We start from the raw sequence: 19,085 nt of genomic DNA on the forward strand, positions 1-19,085 counted from the left end.
ATGGTTTAATGGGAGTTAAACAAATTTGACTACACTTACATTTTCCAGCACCACCACTGGCTCCGTATCCTCATCTAAAAGTTGCACCTCTACCACCAACACCTCCTAAAATCACGAACTAAATATAATAGTTGCAACACTTTGCAATTCCACCACCACAAATTAATATGACACCTCCAGTTATTTCTCCACAACTCACACCACACCTCCAGTAGTACCACCACCCGCACCACCATCGGCTATAACTTTCACCATCACAAAGCTATGAACTGACAAGTAAAGAACAATGAACAACTATCGATTAGATACACGTTTCATATCATACAATAATTCACATGTTATATACACGTTTCAGAATGAAAAGAATGCAACATTAATGGAGAGAATGCAACATTTTCAATCAGTAACAACCATTACTATATGTAAGTAAAATCTATGTAACCAGAAGTTACACACTCAATCAGTATGTGTAAGTAAAAGTTACACATCTAATTAACATGTGTAACTAGAATTTACACATCTATTCAGATGAACTTTTAGAGGCTACAGATTTAGCAGACATAATTTGTGTCGAACAACATGTCAAAATATCTATATGCTTCATGAAAATGAGTAAAAATTGAGGAACAGAACAAGAACAAATTAGATAGTACAAAAAACAAAAAATAAGTATAATGGAGCTAAGTCTGGGAGGAGCTTACCATTGGCCTCTTCTGTAGATGATAAATATAAAGGGGCTGGGAAGATTATATCAGATAACTGCACTTCACTTCGCAAGCGACCCGATTCTATCGAGAAACTAGCAAAAGATTGGTCCACTAGCATTAAGCAACTTGAGCTTCAGTTCGAAAGTTCTCACTTTCAGCTTACAATAACGAGTTCAGGATTCATTTACTACTTTAAGAGATACACATGCATCTGACTTGTGTAACTGAAATTTACACATGCATATGATTAGTTTAGTTTCCAGGATTTCTATCTTCCACAGTTAATTAACAAAACATTGTGCAAAGACACCAACAAACCAACATTGAGAAAATATAGACATCGATGAACCATCATCATGGAAAGAGAATAAATGTGTAATCAACAGTTACACATGCATATTGGCATGTGTAATCAGCAGTTACACAGCCATTATCAACAAAACTCGTATATCTATAAACGTTAAAGCACAAAAGATATCTACTAGACAACAATATTGTTTCTTTAGCACCTATTTAACATATCCAGGCATTGAAACACAAATAGAATTGTTGTATCTAATTTCTCAAACATGTTGTGCTCGTCTTGTCATAAAATTAAACCAACATACAGTAATGTACATTTCACAATAAAATTCATTGAACTATGCCACAACTAATAAATTATTATACTAGTACTAGTTCAAAGCATCTATAATGAACAAAAAATGCAGGGAATTTATAGCATCCTAAAGATCACTATTCTAATGTAATGGTTTCTTTCGATTCGCAAATCGACCCAACGTTCGCTGCAGAGTTGAAATAAGATCTTATTATACACAAAGTAAAATCTAATTTCATCCTTATAAGTACACAAACTAAAAAGATAATTTTGGAACTCAAAATTAGAACAGGCATGTTAAGAGAATCCACTGGAAGGAAGAAAAACATAAATACACATATGAATAATTATCACACCTAGTTTTTTCCAATTCGTCATCTGCATATTTCACTTGCAGGGGACTAGATGCATGATTTAAATAGAAACTTCAAAAACAAACTTTGATTAAAGAAAGAAAGCCAAATATTGACAACAAAACTTAAGATTTGACTATCTAACACCCGCGAAGTATCGACTATAGCATAATGCAATGAGTGACTAATTAGAATCATATTAAATTTCCACTATACAGAGAACCTTCTTTTCCATAACAACAAATGACCCCATTATAAAATCATCATTTAGTGTTTATTATCAGAAGCTAGCACGGACCTTAGAATGGGCAAACATTCCCATTTCACTAGTCTGGCAGTCTAATGGTCATACAGACACTTTTAACAAACACTAGTTAGGTACCCAAATAATTACTAAAATCACCAGAAGATACCAATATCATTGAAGTGTTCACATTAATCCTCTTTCTATAAATATATCAGAGAACAAAGCACCGGAAGATACCAATATCATTGAAATGTTCACATTAATCCGCTTTCTATAAATATATCAGATGAAACACACATGATATAGAATATTCCTAACCTAGCTATACCACTTGACTGCCAATTATAATGTAGTATTAGGAAGCTCACACCGAAAAATCCAACTTCAGTGCATAATACTGTTCATTCTCAGTTTCATGCCATCATTTGATATAAGCATAATCATTTCATAAGTCATATCATTTCTAATAGGACATGACCTATCTATACCAATCAGTTCTCAATCTGGTATCTTAAAAACTAAGTCAAACACAAATGAATGCACCGCCACTACCTATCCAGTTCATGTACCTGCTTTCAAATGACACGACCTCAAATAAAATAAAAAATGTTAGCTAGCTAGCATGTTTTCATTCGAATACCGATAGTAAAGTTTGGTCCCCTGTAACAACAAATCTATAAGCAAATAAAGGTACAATATGAGAGGCATAGGAATTCTAGATGGCATCTTTCACACTCCAAATAGAAAACGACACTAGTTCCAAAATTTAAATTACCTGCAATAGCATACCGCCTGCAACAAATGACAACAATCTGATGGTGTCCTGGATTAAAATTGAACAAATTAAATAATTGGAAACTTTCACCCCTAGCTTTCAGATAGCTCTATATAGTATAAAAATAAGAAAAACAACTAATCATACCTTGCTCTGAAAAGCAACAAGGGACTATACATCATTCTCATCTTAAACAACAACAAGTTCAACATCATCTATTCATCTCTCTACAATGCAACTCAAGCAACCAATCTACCAATTCTTCTAAACCCTAGACATCAAAACAGAGTAGATCAACTCCCATAACAAACAAAAACTAAATCGAAAGAAATATATTAAAAATCAGAAGAAAAGTAAGATCTAATACCGCTTATTCCTATCTTGAATCTTCAAAGATGAAATAAATAGCGACAATTTCATTTCTGCTGCTGTTAAAGATCTTCTTAATTCCCATTATTGAACCTGCACAACAAGTAATTAAGCTTAAAACTACGATGAAGATGTTCGATTAATTCAAGAAAAATCAAATTCTTCTTCTTCTCAGATCTGAATTGAGTCTATCAAAACAAAAATCAAAAACCTAGTCGAACTAAGAAAAGCAAGACGAAAAACTAACCTGATGCAGCTTCGAATCAATTGAAAACCTAAAATCCTAATCGATTGAAATTCTTCAGAGAGCAAAACAGTTGAACCAGCAAAAACCTAACTAGATGCATCTTAGAACCAACCGCAACCTAAATCCAAATGAAATCGATTGAATGATCAATTCAGATTTGTAGATTAACTGATTATCAACTGTAAAATCTATTGAATCAAATCGATTTTTCTTCTTCACCGATCTGAATTCGCTGGAGCGGAGAGAGAAAGAGAATGGAGATGAGAGATAAACAGAACAGAGAAATGAACATATCTTTTAATATTCCTCTTGTATTTATACTAAAGGGTAGTGTTGTCATTATTAAAATTCACAATAATTAATTATGGGCCAGATCTGAAGAAAATTTGATATTTGGGCCTAGGAATATCATTTTTTGAAAGTATGTAGTTAACAATGAATGATCCATTTAGTGGGGCTTTTATATGTTGAACTCATATAGAAGGGGGGTTATAGTATTTTTCACTTTAGAAAAACAAGCTAAAAATAAATTGTTAAGAGATGTTTTTATATTTTTTACCATGCCAAATTTGAGGTTCGATTAGGTTTATTTTCTTTAGGTTCAAACGAAGTCGAGGTTTGGCTAGGCATGTCATTTTAACCTGACCAAATATAATGGTTTTATAAACGTTTCAGGGTTCAGTTACGCAGTTGAATGTAACCAAGTGATAACTTGTTGTTTTCCCAACATGTGCATTCGTTTTATAATTTCGAAGCCAAAAGATAACTTAGTTTTTCTCATTCCTTTAATCTGCTCTTCTAAATTAAAGTATCTGGATAATTCGCAAATTAAGACTCTTTAGCATGGTTGTGATAAAAGTAAACTAGTTTGCTCGGGAATCAATGAGTAAGAATTTGTATTTGGTTGATGACGTGGAGGAAATTTTGAGGTGAAAATTTTAAGTCACTTTCTTTGCGATTGAATCATGATGGACGGGTCTCAGTGTTTTCTATCTTCTTCTCTTCTTTTCCAGCCAATGTGTGCTCATATCTTGGTATCAATACTACAACCTCATCTTTTTTTGTTGATGAAACTGAAGGTTTTCCTCATTGGTGTTCCTCAAATACCTTGAGGATGGTATCTGGGACTATGAATATTGGGGATAAATAGCCAAGCAACACGGAGACTAGTCTACCTGTTGGTGCGACGATTACAAATATGTTCGAAGGAAACATTATTCCTTATGGGAATAATGAAGCAAAAGTGGGTGAAATTGTGAACCCTAATCCTAATTATGGAAATTGGATCCTTATTCTTTACACCTGAAGTTGTAATACTCAATTCAAGATGAAGTATACACCACCAGCTGAGGTTGATTGTAAAAAGGGGGTCTCTGATTATTTTAAGGATTTCTGTACATGAATCAAGAATTGTGAAAACCTGGTAGTATTTGTTGGGAAGAGATTAATATATTATCCTTTTCGGTCATGCAGAAAATTGTGAGTAAACTATAGGACCTGAAGAAGGAGGTAAGCATCAAACTTCCATGGTGCTTGTATGTTTGAATTAAGGGAAGGTGATGATCGTAGGAAAGTTATATAACTAGTTCTGTGATACCCTGTATTTTCCACCACCGGTTTTACATGTTTTCCGGTTCGGGTGTTAACCGTATTCAATAACATGTTTTTCGTTTAGACCAAATGGAAGTTCGGTCTTACCATATGCTTGAATTGTCCTCTGTTTATTGTTGAGATACTAGCCCAGAAAAGTTTCTGCAAACCCATATTACATGAGTAAAACTTAGAAATGTGACTAATTGAGATCCACCCACCTGGTCTTAATAAGATGGGGTGTGAATATCCATCACTTGCATATACTCTTACAAGATAATTCTAGAACAAGAAAGTAATTTAGGATTTCATTAATGGGAGAAAAATAGGTTTTATTACTTTTGGAAAATGAAAAGATGGGAATTGAACTTAAAAACATAGGAACTATATATCAGAGATTTCTTAAGAGTTGAAGCTAGGGCATGAGAAGAATTCTAATGGGGAAGACATCTAGGTGCATGCTAATTTGAGGGAGGTTTACTACACATCTTCTTTGGGATTTTTCTTAATTATATGATTTGTTTCTTCCAAATTAAGATGTGAATTCCCTGATTTCTTTTGTGTTTATTTTTGAATTGCTCCATTCGATTTGAACTAATGGCTTGTTTTCATGAATTATGAAATGGGGATGTTTGGTTATGTGAAGGAAATGCCTGATTGAAATGATTGTTTGGTTTTGTGAAATAAAAATAGGGTTTCAAATAATTTTTTTCAATGTTCCCTTTTAGAATTGAAAGTGCTGGTGAAAATGCTTATTAGAACTGCAATTTTTTTATCTTGAGTTTATAGATTTCGTTGTTAACTCAACCCTTGCACTTGTCAGTTTATAATAATGGATTGCTTGCTTATTTTATGCCTGGGAATGTCGATTTCAACTATAAAGTTTGCTGATTTTGGAAAAATGGAAATGAATTGCATATGCATAGAGGTGTTCTTGTCGAGGAATGCCTTTCTTGTCTGTGTGTTTTGATAAAAAAAGTCAGTTGAGTCCCTTTTGTGAATGAACTACACTTGATGTGAATGTAAATAAGATTTATTAAGAAAACTGATTGAGTTCATGTCTTCCGTTAGTTGGAACGTAGTTCCATCTTGCGTCGGGTAATGATCCCCGATATACAGAAATGGGTAATGATCCCCATGGGAACGTAGCTTCCCGACCATCGATGGCGGATGTCCGTGCCGAGAGACGATAGGTGGGTGTACGAACCAAGGTTTTCGTGTCGTGGAATCAATGTGTCGAAATCTAAGTGACTTGATTTGTCGAAAACTTCATTGGTTTTGTGAACTTATTGTTGAATGTACCGTTTGTGATTTGAAGTTCTATCGTCGCTTATTTATATTTAATCCATATATTTTCTTGTGCTTTCTGATATTTTCCGTATCTCTTTGAGGATAGGAATGTAACCTATTGAGCCGTCATCTCACCCCAATTGATGATTTTGCATATTTTATTGAAGGGCGAAGCAAGTAGAAGTTTCATAGTTTAAAGAGTGCATTATCCTTGGCTTGTTTCCTATGTATTTGCTTGGATGTTTCACCTGAGATAGATGTTGGAGGCTTGAGCATATTTTTATCTTCTTAGAAGTTCCTTTACTGACATTTAAAAGTACTTAAGTATGGATGTTTTTCATTTGAGAATTAGATTGAAATATATGTTGAAAACGTTTTGTTTTAATGTCAGTTTCTGCAGTCTTTTTCCCTTGATAATTGGCACCAATTGGAAAAGGATTAGACCATAGTTTCTTTTGTAAAATGTCTATATATATCTTATCTAAAATGGGTTTAAAGGGTTTGGTGTTTCGATTCTTCGTTTAGGAGATGTGGCCCTTGAGGTAGATTACAGTAATTCTTAAATATGTAGGTAGGCAGTTCTGCGACCTACTTTGCCTACACTGTTGACTGGCCAAATGAACTCTGAATCTAGATTTTAAAATGCACTTGAAATCTGGTTCTTTCTACTTTCTAAATTTTGGTCAAGATCATAATTTCGACTTCTAACGAAGTCTGTGGAGCCTCGACAACTCAGGTGGTCAGAAACGCTATTTCTGCGACATTTTCTCTTTCTTTTTGCCGTGTACTTTTTGGCACTTATTCCAATTTGTTTTCTTTTGATCTTCCCAGATATTAGGTTGATAAGAACTCTTTAAAAACATGCTTAGTGGACCTGGTTATTGAATTTAAATCCTGAAACTTAAGTGAATGATATAGATTTAAGTTTCGATACCCGCCCGTAACCTCTAGAATTCGGGTTAAATCCATTATCTGAATTTTGGGGTGTTACAAGTTGGTATCAGAGCATTATATCTTACATGGGACCTTAGGCACATTTTTTTCTTATACAAACTTTCTGATCGATTGCTTGTTAAGTTTGTTTGAATCGCTTGGCTTGATTGATTGCTTGTTAATTTTGTTTGAATCCTTTGGCTTGATTGTTGCTTTTGTGATATTAACAGAACTCATTTGAATTGGTAGTTGTGAACCTAGGTACCTTGTTGAACTTTTGTGAGTGTTAAAGATTATTTTATTCGTGTTGTTTTATAAAATTTCATTCTGAACCATTGTAGAATATGTTCATTGTTAACACCATTTTTAAGTGTTAGTTTAAACCGCATTTATCGCGTTGGTGATTAAGAACTATCTTGAGATTTTATAATATTAAGAACAACGCTAGATGTTATTTTAGGAAGGGATTGGCTTTCCAAGTATCCAACAGTAATGGATTGTTATAAGAAACGATTACTTTTTCTTCCAAAGATGGTGCATCTTTTTGTTTTGATGCCGCAAGGAGTCCTTTTGATATCCCTAGTATTTAAGTATGGGGTTTTTTTCCATTGAATTTCTTGTTTTGCTTGTATTAATCAAACTGATTTGATGGATTCTTTCTTGTTTGCATGATTCTTAAAATTTACTACATGAGTATTTGGTAATCATCTTGGTATCATGATTTACAATTTTGCGTTATGAAATTTCTATTTTCTTAGTAACCTTACTTGAATCTGCCGAGGGGGTGATTTCTGTCTGATAATGCTTGTTATGGTTAAATGGCTTTTATGAACCTTAGAACTGTGATTTCTCAAATATTTTATGTTGATTTTCCTAAAGATTCAGTAGGGTCTGAAAATATCCAAGTTCTTATTTTTATCTTAAATCAAGTATATAGTTTAGTTTCAAAAGTAGCATATACCTATTTGTAAAAATGACTAAGTGAGCAACGTTTTCGAGAAATACAATGCAACCTGAAAATTGACCATGTTTTTTTGTTTAATCCAGATCCTTTTGTTTTTAATAAATGGGTATTTAAAATCTCCCTTCAACTGTGATATTTATGATTGATTGTTGGGAAATTAAAGTAGTCTTTTATATTTTTGATTTAACTCCACAGATAGTTAAAACTGAAATTTTAAAGTGTTCATGCCATGTTTTATTGTGTCTTTTCGGAGCATCTATGTACTTTACTTCTTCTTCCCACCATTTTTATGTTAAATACGACTCTCTCAGCTTTCTAACGAGACTGAATTTTCTGAATTCCATTACTTGGTGAATTTTGTACGAATTTTTTTTATCATGAACCACCGAAACTGCAGTTTTCTGAAAAACATTACTTCAGTTTTGCTTTGATGAGTACTTTAGGTATAGCTGTGAACCTTACTGTATTTTTTTTTATAATTTTTATATGATAGGGGAACTTCTCGTCTTTCAAACGACGCCAAATTTGTCGAATTCCATCAATTAACGAATTATGTATAAATTTTTGATTGGAGACTCTCGAATCTGAATTTTTCTGAAAATGTTTGTCCTATACCGTTTATATGAAACTTTTCGACTCAGCTATATACCACATTTCCTTTGGTTTTCATTTTTATGTTGAAAATAGCTTTCTCCTCTCTTTATATTTTGAACTTATACAAAATTGTTATTTTCTAAAAACACGACTCATGTACTGTTTTGGTGAGTGTTTTTGACATAGCTATGAACCTTGACGTATTTTCTTATAATTTTTGTACTATCGAGGAGCTTCTCAGCTTTTCAACGATCCATAATTAGCTAAGTTTTGTCGCCTAATGAATCTTGTGCAGATTTTTGATTGTAGACTAGCAAAACTGCAATTTTCATGAATACCTACACCAGAATCTATGTTTTAGCATTCCTTGATGCTTTGTTGTTTCAATCATTTTGTCCGTATTTCATGGGATTTACTCTCTTTATTATTTTGAGCTTTAAACACAATTTTCAAGCCCTTCACTAAAATGATTCCCATGATTCCCATGACCACAGTTTGAACTGAACCTCTATCAGTTTTGCATTGATAGTGTTCAGGAATATCATCATTACTCGCACATATGATTTCTCGGCAATAAGAAAGAATGGGTTGTGTTACTGCTTTATTATGGATTGTTTTCTCTTCTTATTCCTCTCGGTAGTCGAGGATAGGTTAGTTTCTGTTAAGTTTTGATAATATGAGAATTTTCCATTCATTTATGAATCTTGGAATGAATGCTTTTACTAAGCTTACCCCTACTTTGCATATTGTTTGGTATCCTACTTCCTGGTAAGTGATTTTCGCTCTCGTGTTAAGTTTTTGTGATTTGTAAGAACTTAATTATTAATTCCGTGAATGCTGTCAACGCTTGTATTTAATTTAGGTGAGTTTTCAATTATGGGTTTACGAGGTTCTTGAAGACTTGATTTGTGATGTTTCCCTTGTGACAACTATATTTGGGAACTGGAGTGCGAGGTGAAAGAGTGGTATCCAATTTATTTATTTATATAAAAAAATGTACGACCATTTTTAATTTCGTGGACGAAATTCCTATAAGGGAAGGAGAATGTGATACCCTGTATTTTCCGCCACCCGTTTTACATGTTTTCCGGTTCGGGTGTTAACCGTATTCAATAACATGTTTTTCGTTTAGACCAAATGGAAGTTTGGTCTTACCATATGCTTGAATTGTCCTCTGTTTATTGTTGAGATACTAGCCCAGAAAAGTTTTGCAAACCCATATTACATGAGTAAAACTTAGAAATGTGACTAATTGAGATCCACCCACCTGGTCTTAATAAGATGGGGTGTGAATATCCATCACTTGCATATACTCTTACAAGAAATTCTAGAACAAGAAAGTAATTTAGGATTTCATTAATGGGAGAAAAATAGGTTTTATTACTTTTGGAAAATGAAAAGATGGGAATTGAACTTAAAAACATAGGAACTATATATCAGAGATTTCTTAAGAGTTGAAGCTAGGGCATGAGAAGAATTCTAATGGGGAAGACATCTAGGTGCATGCTAATTTGAGGGAGGTTTACTACATCTTCTTTGGGATTTTTCTTAATTATATGATTTGTTTCTTCCAAATTAAGATGTGAATTCCCTGATTTCTTTTGTGTTTATTTTTGAATTGCTCCATTCGATTTGAACTAATGGCTTGTTTTCATGAATTATGAAATGGGGATGTTTGGTTTGTGAAGGAAATGCCTGATTGAAATGATTGTTTGGTTTTGTGAAATAAAAATAGGGTTTCAAATTTTTTTCAATGTTCCCTTTTAGAATTGAAAGTGCTGTGAAAATGCTTATTAGAACTGCAATTTTTTATCTTGAGTTTGTAGATTTCGTTGTTAACTCAACCCTTGTACTTGTCAGTTTATAATAATGGATTGCTTGCTTATTTTATGCCTGGGAATGTCGATTTCAACTATAAAGTTTGCTGATTTTGGAAAAATGGAAATGAATCCATATGCATAGAGGTGTTCTTGTCGAGGAATGCCTTTCTTGTCTGTGTGTTTTGATAAACAAAGTCAGTTGAGTCCCTTTTGTGAATGAACTACACTTGATGTGAATGTAAATAAGATTTATTAGAAAATGATTGAGTTCATGTCTTCCGTTAGTTGGAACGTAGTTCCATCTTGCGCGGGTAATGATCCCCGATATAGAGAAATGGGTAATGATCCCCATGGGAACGTAGCTTCCCGACCATCGATGACGGATGTCCGTGCCGAGAAATGATAGGTGGGTGTACGAACCAAGGTTTTCGTTCGTGGACTCAATGTGTCGAAATAAGTGACTTGATTTGTCGAAAACTTCATTGGTTTTGTGAACTTATTGTTGAATGTACCGTTTGTGATTTGAAGTTCTATCGTCGCTTATTTATATTTAATCCATATATTTTCTTGTGCTTCTGATATTTTCGTATCTCTTTGAGGATGGAATAACCTATTGAGCCGTCATCTCACCCCAATTGATGATTTGCATATTTTATTGAAGGGCGAAGCAAGTAGAAGTTTCATAGTTTAAAGAGTGCATTATCCTTGGCTTGTTTCCTATGTATTTGCTTGGATGTTTCACCTGAGATAGATGTTGGAGGCTTGAGCATATTTTTATCTTCTTAGAAGTTCCTTTACTGACATTTAAAAGTACTTAAGTATGGATGTTTTTCATTTGAGAATTAGATTGAAAATATGTTGAAAACGTTTTGTTTTAATGTCAGTTTCTGCAGTCTTTTTCCCTTGATAATTGGCACCAATTGGAAAAGGATTAGACCATAGTTTCTTTTGTAAAATGTCTATATAATCTTATCTAAAATGGGTTTAAAGGGTTTGGTGTTTCGATTCTTCGTTTAGGAGATGTGGCCCTTGAGGTAGATTACAGTAATTCTTAAATATGTAGGTAGGCAGTTCTGCGACCTACTTTGCCTACACTGTTGACTGGCCAAATGAACTCTGAATCTAGATTTTAAAATGCACTTGAAATCTGGTTCTTTCTACTTTCTAAATTTTGGTCAAGATCATAATTTCGACTTCTAACGAAGTCTGTGGAGCCTCGACAACTCAGGTGGTCAGAAACGCTATTTCTGCGACATTTTCTCTTTCTTTTTGCCGTGTACTTTTTGGCACTTATTCCAATTTGTTTTCTTTTGATCTTCCCAGATATTAGGTTGATAAGAACTCTTTAAAAACATGCTTAGTGGACCTGGTTATTGAATTTAAATCCTGAAACTTAAGTGAATGATATAGATTTAAGTTTCGATACCCGCCCGTAACCTCTAGAATTCGGGTTAAATCCATTATCTGAATTTTGGGGTGTTACAAGTTGGTATCAGAGCATTATATCTTACATGGGACCTTAGGCACATTTTTTTCTTATACAAACTTTCTGATCGATTGCTTGTTAAGTTTGTTTGAATCGCTTGGCTTGATTGATTGCTTGTTAATTTTGTTTGAATCCTTTGGCTTGATTGTTGCTTTTGTGATATTAACAGAACTCATTTGAATTGGTAGTTGTGAACCTAGGTACCTTGTTGAACTTTTGTGAGTGTTAAAGATTATTTTATTCGTGTTGTTTTATAAAATTTCATTCTGAACCATTGTAGAATATGTTCATTGTTAACACCATTTTTAAGTGTTAGTTTAAACCGCATTTATCGCGTTGGTGATTAAGAACTATCTTGAGATTTTATAATATTAAGAACAACGCTAGATGTTATTTTAGGAAGGGATTGGCTTTCCAAGTATCCAACAGTAATGGATTGTTATAAGAAACGATTACTTTTCTTCCAAAGATGGTGCATCTTTTTGTTTTGATGCCGCAAGGAGTCCTTTTGATATCCCTAGTATTTAAGTATGGGGTTTTTTTCCATTGAATTTCTTGTTTTGCTTGTATTAATCAAACTGATTTGATGGATTCTTTCTTGTTTGCATGATTCTTAAAATTTACTACATGAGTATTTGGTAATCATCTTGGTATCATGATTTACAATTTTGCGTTATGATAATTTCTATTTTCTTAGTAACCTTACTTGAATCTGCCGAGGGGGTGATTTCTGTCTGATAATGCTTGTTATGGTTAAATGGCTTTTATGAACCTTAGAACTGTGATTTCTCTCAAATATTTATATGTTGATTTTCCTAAAGATTCAGTAGGGTCTGAAAATATCCAAGTTCTTATTTTTATCTTAAATCAAGTATTATAGTTTAGTTTCAAAAGTAGCATATTACCTATTTGTAAAAATGACTAAGTGAGCAACGTTTTCGAGAAATACAATGCAACCTGAAAATTGACCATGTTTTTCTTGTTTAATCCAGATCCTTTTGTTTTTAATAAATGGGTATTTAAAATCTCCCTTCAACTGTGATATTTATGATTGATTGTTGGGAAATTAAAGTAGTCTTTTATATTTTTGATTTTAACTCCACAGATAGTTAAAACTGAAATTTTAAAGTGTTCATGCCATGTTTTATTGTGTCTTTTCGGAGCATCTATGTACTTTACTTCTTTTCCCACCATTTTTATGTTAAATACGACTCTCTCAGCTTTCTAACGAGACTGAATTTTCTGAATTCCATTACTTGGTGAATTTTGTACGAATTTTTTTTATCATGAACCACCGAAACTGCAGTTTTCTGAAAAACATTACTTCAGTTTTGCTTTGATGAGTACTTTAGGTATAGCTGTGAACCTTACTGTATTTTTTTTTTATAATTTTTATATGATAGGGGAACTTCTCGTCTTTCAAACGACGCCAAATTTGTCGAATTCCATCAATTAACGAATTATGTATAAATTTTTGATTGGAGACTCTCGAATCTGAATTTTTCTGAAAATGTTTGTCCCTATACCGTTTATATGAAACTTTTCGACTCAGCTATATACCACATTTCCTTTGGTTTTCATTTTTATGTTGAAAATAGCTTTCTCCTCTCTTTATTATTTTGAACTTATACAAAATTGTTATTTTCTAAAAACACGACTCATGTACTGTTTTGGTGAGTGTTTTTGACATAGCTATGAACCTTGACGTATTTTCTTATAATTTTTGTACGATCGAGGAGCTTCTCAGCTTTTCAACGATCCATAATTAGCTAAGTTTTGTCGCCTAATGAATCTTGTGCAGATTTTTGATTGTAGACTAGCAAAACTGCAATTTTCATGAATACCTACACCAGAATCTATGTTTTAGCATTCCTTGATGCTTTGTTGTTTCAATCATTTTGTCCGTATTTCATGGGATTTACTCTCTTTATTATTTTGAGCTTTAAACACAATTTTCAAGCCCTTCACTAAAATGATTCCCATGATTCCCATGACCACAGTTTGAACTGAACCTCTATCAGTTTTGCATTGATAGTGTTCAGGAATATCATCATTACTCGCACATATGATTTCTCGGCAATAAGAAAGAATGGGTTGTGTTACTCTTTGCTTATTATGGATTGTTTTCTCTTCTTATTCTCTCTCGGTAGTCGAGGATAGGTTAGTTTCTGTTAAGTTTTGATAATATGAGAATTTTCCATTCATTTATGAATCTTGGAATGAATGCTTTTACTAAGCTTACCCCTACTTTGCATATTGTTTGGTATCCTACTTCCTGGTAAGTGATTTTCGCTCTCGTGTTAAGTTTTTGTGATTTGTAAGAACTTAATTATTAATTCCGTGAATGCTGTCAACGCTTGTATTTAATTTAGGTGAGTTTTCAATTATGGGTTTACGAGGTTCTTGAAGACTTGATTTGTGATGTTTCCCTTGTGACAACTATATTTGGGAACTGGAGTGCGAGGTGAAAGAGTGGTATCCAATTTATTTATTTATATAAAAAAATGTACGACCATTTTTAATTTCGTGGACGAAATTCCTATAAGGGAAGGAGAATGTGATACCCTGTATTTTCCGCCACCCGTTTTACATGTTTTCCGGTTCGGGTGTTAACCGTATTCAATAACATGTTTTTCGTTTAGACCAAATGGAAGTTTGGTCTTACCATATGCTTGAATTGTCCTCTGTTTATTGTTGAGATACTAGCCCAGAAAAGTTTTTGCAAACCCATATTACATGAGTAAAACTTAGAAATGTGACTAATTGAGATCCACCCACCTGGTCTTAATAAGATGGGGTGTGAATATCCATCACTTGCATATACTCTTACAAGAGAATTCTAGAACAAGAAAGTAATTTAGGATTTCATTAATGGGAGAAAAATAGGTTTTATTACTTTTGGAAAATGAAAAGATGGGAATTGAACTTAAAAACATAGGAACTATATATCAGAGATTTCTTAAGAGTTGAAGCTAGGGCATGAGAAGAATTCTAATGGGGAAGACATCTAGGTGCATGCTAATTTGAGGGAGGTTTACTACTCATCTTCTTTGGGATTTTTCTTAATTATATGATTTGTTTCTTCCAAATTAAGATGTGAATTCCCTGATTTCTTTTGTGTTTATTTTTGAATTGCTCCATTCGATTTGAACTAATGGCTTGTTTTCATGAATTATGAAATGGGGCTGTTTGGTTTTGTGAAGGAAATGCCTGATTGAAATGATTGTTTGGTTTTGTGAAATAAAAATAGGGTTTCAAATGATTGTTTTCAATGTTCCCTTTTAGAATTGAAAGTGCTTGTGAAAATGCTTATTAGAACTGCAATTATTTTATCTTGAGTTTGTAGATTTCGTTGTTAACTCAACCCTTGTACTTGTCAGTTTATAATAATGGATTGCTTGCTTATTTTATGCCTGGGAATGTCGATTTCAACTATAAAGTTTGCTGATTTTGGAAAAATGGAAATGAACTCCATATGCATAGAGGTGTTCTTGTCGAGGAATGCCTTTCTTGTCTGTGTGTTTTGATAAACAAAGTCAGTTGAGTCCCTTTTGTGAATGAACTACAATTGATGTGAATGTAAATAAGATTTATTCAGAAAAATGATTGAGTTCATGTCTTCCGTTAGTTGGAACGTAGTTCCATCTTGCGCCGGGTAATGATCCCCGATATAGAGAAATGGGTAATGATCCCCATGGGAACGTAGCTTCCCGACCATCGATGACGGCTGTCCGTGCCGAGAAATGATAGATGGGTGTACGAACCAAGGTTTTCGTTCCGTGGACTCAATGTATCGAAATATAAGTGACTTGATTTGTCAAAAACTTCATTGGTTTTGTGAACTTATTGTTGAATGTACCGTTTGTGATTTGAAGTTCTATCGTCGCTTATTTATATTTAATCCATATATTTTCTTGTGCTTCCTGAGATTTTTCGTATCTCTTTGAGGATGGGAACATAACCTATTGATCCGTCATCTCACCCCAATTGAATACTTTGCATATTTTATCGAAGGGCGAAGCAAGTAGAAGTTTCATAGTTTAAAGAGTGCATTATCCTTGGCTTGTTTCCTATGTATTTGCTTGGATGTTTCACCTGAGATAGATGTTGGAGGCTTGAGCATATTTTTATCTTCTTAGAAGTTCCTTTACTGACATTTAAAAGTACTTAAGTATGGATGTTTTTCATTTGAGAATTAGATTGAAATATATGTTGAAAACGTTTTGTTTTAATGTCAGTTTCTGCAGTCTTTTTCCCTTGATAACTGGAACCAATTGGAAAAGGATTAGACCATAGTTTCTTTTGTAAAATGTCTATATATATCTTATCTAAAATGGGTTTAAAGGGTTTGGTGTTTCGATTCTTCGTTTAGGAGATGTGGCCCTTGAGGTAGATTACAGTAATTCTGAAATATGTAGGTAGGCAGTTCTGCGACCTACTTTGCCTACACTGTTGACTGGCCAAATGAACTCTGAATCTGGATTTTTAAAATGCACTTGAAATCTGGTTCTTTCTACTTTCTAAATTTGGGTCAAGATCATAATTTCGACTTCTAACGAAGTCTGTGGAGCCTCGACAACTCAGGTGGTCAGAAACGCTATTTCTGCGACATTTTCTCTTTCTTTTTGCTGTGTACTTTTTGGCACTTATTCCAATTTGTTTTCTTTTGATCTCCCCAGATGTTAGGTTGATAAGAACTCTTTAAAAACATGCTTAATAGACTTGGTTATTGAATTTAAATCCTGAAACTTAAGTGAATGATATAGATTTAAATTTCGATACCCGCCCATAACCTCTAGAATTCAGGTTAAATCCATTATCCGAATTTTGGGGTGTTACAAGTTGGTATCAGAGCATTAGATCTTACATGGGACCTTAGACACATTTTTTTCTTATCAAAACTCTTTGATCGATTGCTTGTTAAGTTTGTTTGAATCGCTTGGCTTGATTGATAGCTTGTTAATTTTGTTTGAATCGTTTGGCTTGATTGTTGCTTTTGTGATATTAAAAGAACTCATTTGAATTGGTAGTTGTGAACCTAGGTACCTTGTTGAACTTTTGTGAGTGTTAAAGATTATTTTGTTCGTGTTGTTTTATAGAATTTCATTCTGAACCATTGTAGAATATGTTTATTGTTAACACCAGTTTTAAGTGTTAGTTTAAACCGCATTTATCGCGTTGGTGATTAAGCACTATCTTGAGATTTTATAATATAAAGAACAACGCTAGATGTTATTTTAGGAAGGGATTGGCTTTCCAAGTATCCAATAATAATGGATTGTTATAAGAAACAATTACTTTTCTTCCAAAGACGGTGTATCTTTTTGTTTGGATGCCGCAAGGAGTCCTTTTGATATCCCTAGTATTTAAGTATGGGGTTTTCTTTCCATTGAATTTCTTGTTTTGCTTGTATTAATCAAACTGATTTGATGGATTCTTCCTTGTTTGCATGATTCTTGAAATATACTACATGGGTATTTGGTAATCATCTTGGTATCATGATTTACAATTTTCCATTATGATAATCTCTATTTTCTTAGTAACCTTACTTGAATCTGCCGAGGGGGTGATTTCTGTCTGATAATGCTTGCTATGGTTAAGTGGGTTTTATGAACCTTGGAACTGTGATTGCTCTCAAACATTTATATGTTGATTTTCCTAAAGATTCAGTAGGGTCTGAAAATATCCAAGTTCTTATTTTTATCTAAAATCAAGTGTTATAGTTTAGTTTCCAAAGTAGCATATTACCTATTTGTAAAAATGACTAATTGAGCAACGTTTTCGAGAAATACAATGCAACCTGATTGACCATGTTCTTCTTGTTTAATCCAGATCCTTTTGTTTTTAATAAATGGGTATTTTAAATCTCCCTTCAACTGTGATATTTATGATTGATTGCTGGGAAATTAAAGTAGTCTTTTATATTTTTGATTTTAACTCCACAGATAGTTAAAACTGAAATTTTAAAGTGTTCATGCCATGTTTTATTGTGTCTTTTCGGACCATCTATGTAATTTACTTCTTTCCTACCATTTTTATGTTAAATAAGACTCTCTCAGCTTTTTAACGAGACTGAATTTTCTGAATTCCATTACTTAGTGAATTTTGTACGAATTTTTTATCATGAACCACCGAAACTGCAGTTTTCTGAAAAACATTACTTCAGTTTTGCTTTGATGAGTACTTTAGGTATAGCTGTGAACCTTACTGTATTTTTTTTTATATAAATTTTATATGATAGGGGAACTTCTCATCTTTCAAACGAGGCCAAATTTGTCGAATTCCATCACCTAACGAATTATGTATCAATTTTTGATTGGAGACTCTCGAATCTGATTTTTTCTAAAAATGTTTGTCCCTATACCGTTTATATGAAACTTTTAGACTCAACTATATACCAAATTTCCTTTGGTTTTAATTTTTATGTTGAAGATAGCTTTCTCATCTTTATAATGAGATCAAACTTGCGGAATTCCATCGCTTAATAAATTTTGGATGGATTTTTGATCGTAAACTACGAAATTGTTATTTTCTAAAAACACAACTCATGTACTGTTTTGGTGAGTGTTTTTGACATAGCTATGAACCTTGACGTATTTTCTTATAATTTTTGTACGATCGAGGAGCTTCTCAGCTTTTCAACGATCCATAATTAGCTAAGTTTTGTCGCCTAATGAATCTTGTGCAGATCTTTGATTGTAGACTAGCAAAACTGCAATGTTCATGAATACCTACACCAGAATCTATGTTTTAGCATTCCTTGATGCTTTGTTGTTTCAATCATTTTGTCCGTATTTCATGGGATTTACTCTCTTTATTATTTTGAGCTTTAAACACAATTTTCAAGCCCTTCACTGAAATGATTCCCATGATTCCCATGACCACAGTTTGAACTGAACCTCTATCAGTTTTGCATTGATCGTGTTCAGGAATATCATCATTACTCGCACATATGATTTCTCGGCAATCTGAAAGAATGGGTTGTGTTACTGCTTTATTATGGATTGTTTTCTCTTCTTATTCCTCTCGGCAGTCGAGGATAGGTTAGTTTCTGTTAAGTTTTGATAATATGAGAATTTTCCTTTCATTTATGAATCTTGGAATGAATGCTT

This window comes from Papaver somniferum, chromosome 2, assembly GCF_003573695.1.
Source record: "Papaver somniferum cultivar HN1 chromosome 2, ASM357369v1, whole genome shotgun sequence".
Taxonomy (NCBI): Eukaryota; Viridiplantae; Streptophyta; class Magnoliopsida; order Ranunculales; family Papaveraceae; genus Papaver; species Papaver somniferum.